General features: G+C 38.2%; 1 long non-coding RNA gene across 1 annotated transcript; it reads left to right on the top strand.

The window, feature by feature from the left end:
* Positions 1-1,169: 1,169 nt before the first annotated feature.
* Positions 1,170-1,862, top strand: LOC143248327 (uncharacterized). Its single transcript, XR_013026912.1, has 2 exons — positions 1,170-1,246; positions 1,394-1,862. It is a non-coding gene; the product is annotated as an uncharacterized LOC143248327 (long non-coding RNA).
* Positions 1,863-4,769: the final 2,907 nt, after the last annotated feature.

Raw genomic sequence — 4,769 nt, 5'->3', positions numbered from 1 at the left:
CAAGAGGAAATACAGTAAACTCTCATTGTTTCGAAGTCGCTAGAACCGAATATATCACTTGTATCGAAGTTGTTGACTGGTTCGGCCAACTGTCCATATAAATACATAGTAACAAAAGCCCCTTGAACCGAACTGCATGTATCGAAGTGTCGGCTTGTAACGATGTATAATCATAGTCCCTAGGGTGTGAAAAGCATCAATATTACATCCTTTGTATCGAACCAGGTACGAAGATATTTATTTTTCTCTTCTTCCCTATATTAATTGTCACCGCTACCGACCACCCGCTACTCCGCTAGCAAGTGCAGTTAGTCAGTCTCCGCGCAACAATGTGTGGTGCAACCATCAAAATCTTACACTTGAGAAATAGCGGACTGCAGATGGGGTAGTAGATTAGCCTAGCAATGTTTTTACAACAATTATGGTCAGTAACACTTTAAACCTCTGCCCGCCCCAACTCACCCGCCCTCCCAGCAAAAATTAGCTTAGATATAAAATTTTCAGATTATGGCTTGAGTAGATTATGCCTGGGCAGCCTGCATGCTGTGGCCTATAAAAGGCTAATCACAGTCAACTTAAACAGATCATTAATCATTGATCATGGCGAAGCGCAAGCTTGTATCGATAGAAACTAAAATTGCAGCAATAGAAGAAGTTGAAAAAAAAAAAAACAGAAATAGCAAAAGCATTTGATGTGCCTCTGAACACTTTGTCAGCATGGTTGAAAAATAAAGAGGCCATATTGTCTTCTCGAGACAACTTTTGTCCCAATAGAAAACGCATGCAAACTGCAAAACATTCTAACCTAGAAGCGGCATTGCTTCTGTGGTTTAAAAATGCTAGATCAGAGAATGTTCCTATCTCTGGGCCTGTTATGCAAGCAAAGGCAAAAAAACTTGCTGATTAAATGGGAATCACTGACTTTTGCATGAGTGATGGGTGGTTAACCCGATTCAAAAAAGACACGACATTCAATTTCGTACGATCTGTGGTGAGTCTGGTAGTGTAGAACCAGAGCAAACAAACCAGTGGACATCAACAACACTGCCACGCCTGCTAGAAAACTACAGCCCACGGGATGTCTTCAACGCAGATGAGTCTGGCTTATTCTTTAAACTTCTGCCAGACAAGTCTCTTGTTATCAAGGGAGACTCCTGTCACGACGGGAAGCGAGCGAAGGAGCGGCTGTCTGTTTTGGTATGCGCCAATATGGACGGCACCGAGAAGCTTCCTTTACTTGTCATAGGTGAGTGTCAAAAGCAGGTTAAAATATTTTCCTGTGTTTTCTATAGAAGTTGTTATTTTATGATTTTCTTCAGATTATTGACATGTAAATGTTTCATTTTTAATTTCAAGACATTAACCATGTACATTTTCTTTCTTTTTTTTTTAGGAAAGGCAGCAAAACCGCGTTGCTTCAAAGACGTCAAAACCCTGCCAACACCATACAAAGCCAACAAGCGAGCTTGGATGACATCAGATCTATTCACCGAGTGACTGAGAGAACTTGACCGAAAGTTTGTGCTGCAGAAAAGAAAGGTCCTTATGATAATTGACAACTGCCCCGCCCACTCCAACCCCACTGGAATTAAGGCCATCAAGCTGGTGTTCCTGCCTCCCAATACCACAAGCAAGACACAGCCCATGGACCAAGGCATCATCGCCAATCTAAAACATCATTACCGCACCCTACTGCTACAGCGTCTTATTGATTCAATAGACAATAAAAGTGTTTTCACTGTGACTGTGCTTGAAGCCATGCGACTGCTACGCTCTGCCTGGTCATTGGTAAAGCAATCAACCACAGCCAATTGCTTCAGAACTTGTGGCTTCTCCTCTCCAGAGCCAGCAGGAAACAGTGAGGACCCCGAGGATGACATACCATTGGACCAGCTCTTGACACGGCTGAATGACACTGGGTTTACGGTGGATGGCACAGCAGAGGACTACGAGACTGCTGATAATGATCTGATCACTAGCGGGCCCCTGACAGACAGTGATATTGTGGCCATGGTGCAAAATAAACAGACACCAGAAAATGATAGTGAAAGTGAAGATGACGACAATGAGGAACCCCCCATCCCAACACATTCTGCTGCTCGTGAGATGTGCCTGCAACTTCAGAGATATCTTGAACACCAGGCTAACGCAGGACAGTTTATCTCTCAATTAAACATGATGGAGCGTTTTGTGACAAAGGGTCAGAGGGACAGCAGTTCGCAAAAAAGCATTGTGCAATATTTCAAGTGACTCCAGTTAGACGTTCTTGCTGGTGTTTGTATCCTGTGCATTATAATTACATATGTCTATATTATGAATGTTATTTTTTTTTACAAGTGCTGTTAATTGTCCTTTTGAATTTCATTAAACGTGTTTTAAGTGTTTACACACGTGTGACTTCTGAGTCTTTAATCCAATTACCGGTACTGCACCAGCCGTCAGTTATAGGGCCTACCATTACCAGACTTGGCTAGTAAATGAAAAAAAAATCCTTTTTAACGAACTTCTTTTGTAACGAACAATTCTCTTTGGTCCCTACGACTTCGTTACAACGAGAGTTTACTGTGCCTCCTTCTCTCCCCCTCTCAAATTTACCCCAACTGCAGATCTAAAATACTCTCTTTTCCTATAAAAGATGTACGTATCAATAACATTCACGTTCTTCTGATGATTATAACTCATAACATTTATAAACATTGTTGTACAGTGTCTAACAAATGTATCTCAGATAAAACAAATACATTTTGAAAAGTCTCTTACAAAGTAATACGTTTGACCTTCGTCTCTATTTCATGATTCATTATATTTGTGTCCTCTTTCGTATTTCCAGTGTTTCACGGATATCATTGGTTCTAATACCTTACGGTTAAGCCCACAAAGACTACCTTCACTCATTATATTTTAATTATATTTGTTGTAAATAGTCTGCTGTGGCCGAATTATCATTATTTTTACTTCTTCTACATACTTAATGTAAACGATATGTTAGATCACGTTCTGTGTCTCAATAACAGTTTCTTTCATGCCAACATTTAATGCTTCAGTAAAGTACATCATTAGGCTAATACAACAATGAGCTGGCATTCAAAGATTTATAAATATAACGAAGTGATCTTAACATATTCGCATGGGATACTATGTATGTGCCTTGTTTTGTTCCTGCAGTAGAAGTTATTCAGGGTTAGGTAATAAGGTGTTTATTTTCTTTCAACGTTCAATGTCAATGCTCAAGTTATTCTAGAGAATAGTAATTTCTGGTGTAGAATGGAATGTTGGTAGGAGACCAGGGTTTATATATTATTTTGTAAGTTTTTGAACTTTAAAAAGAGACCCATCTATTATGTATGGGCTTAACCGGTAGACGGTGTTACATTTTTTAATTAGTTCTATTAAGTTTCTAAGTCTTCGTTGTGGGTACAAAGTTGTAATAAAATGTAATTTTGAGTTTCTAAATATAGAGTTTTCTCCCTAGAAAAAAATAAAAAATGTTCACTTCACGTCTTATATACGTATTTTGATGTGTGTCTGTGTAATTGTGTATATAATGATTCATAAATATACCAGTTAGAAGCGTCTTAGAAATGAAGTTATTGATGAAAACAATTTTATAATCTTTCTTTTTCAGTTATATTGTCAGACAACATTTATACGGGGGAAATCATGGAAACTAGAAAAGTGGACGTACCTGAAAGGTATGTATTTTGAAATAAACCTCACACTCAGCTTAAATAGTTCTCCGAGCGTTCTTCTCACAATCTGCAGGACGCAGATTTGAACTCCCGTCATACCAAACACACTTTCAGTTCAGCTGGGGGGGGGAACTGTTATAATATGATGATCAGTCTCACTATTTGTTGGTAAAAGTGTAACCGAGTTGTTAACATTGGGTGGTGTTGATTATATGTCTTCCTTCTCTAGTGTATAACTCCTAAGTTAAGGACAATTAGCGCAGATAACCCACATGTATCATTGTGCAAAATTCAAAACAACCTCGCCAAATGTAGCATTTATGAAGTTACGAAAACTGGTGAAGTACTGAATAAACATTTTGAAAGTAGAAAGACGTTTCCATATGTTTTCTAAATCAAATAGGACACGTTCGGTTTGAAAAATATGTGTATCAGTTAATGTATATTATATATTTTTCTTCATAGTTGTCTTTCAATCACCATAGTGAAGATATATATTGATAGATTTTAAGAACATACATCAGTGATGTGTATTAGTTACTATCAAACAGTCATGGTGTTATAGTTGTTTGTTTGTTTTGTGTATTAGTTGCTATCAAGTGGTGATGGTGTTAAAATTGTTTGTTTGTTTTGAATTTTGCGTAAAGCTACAGGAAAGCCATCTGCTTTAACTGTCATTAATATAGCAGCGGACGACTAAAGGAAAGACAGCTTGTCGTCACCACACACCACTAACTTTTGGGCTACTCTTCAATTAAAGAATAGTGGGATTGACCATGAATTAAAAATTCTCCCACGGGTGAAAGGGCGGGAATGTTTGATGTGATGGGGATTCGACTCTCAGATTACGAGTCCAGTGCCCTCCTACCCACGTGGTCATGCCGGGACAGCTAAACGCAACCTTTCATATCATCTTTGTCTTCAGTACTTCCTAAGTGTCGATTTTCAATTATAATTTTATCTGAAACTTTAATTCTTGTATTTGAAAATCAGGAAAATAAATTTTGTGACGTAGTTTACGTGACCCTCAAATACACATTGAATATTTAGTCGATATTTATGCCAACATGTAAATATTCT

The sequence above is a fragment of the Tachypleus tridentatus genome, chromosome 4 (assembly GCF_004210375.1).
Source record: "Tachypleus tridentatus isolate NWPU-2018 chromosome 4, ASM421037v1, whole genome shotgun sequence".
Classification (NCBI taxonomy): Eukaryota; Metazoa; Arthropoda; class Merostomata; order Xiphosura; family Limulidae; genus Tachypleus; species Tachypleus tridentatus.
The sequence above is the reverse complement of the archived record's forward strand: the minus strand, read 5'-3'. Positions and strand labels throughout refer to the sequence as shown.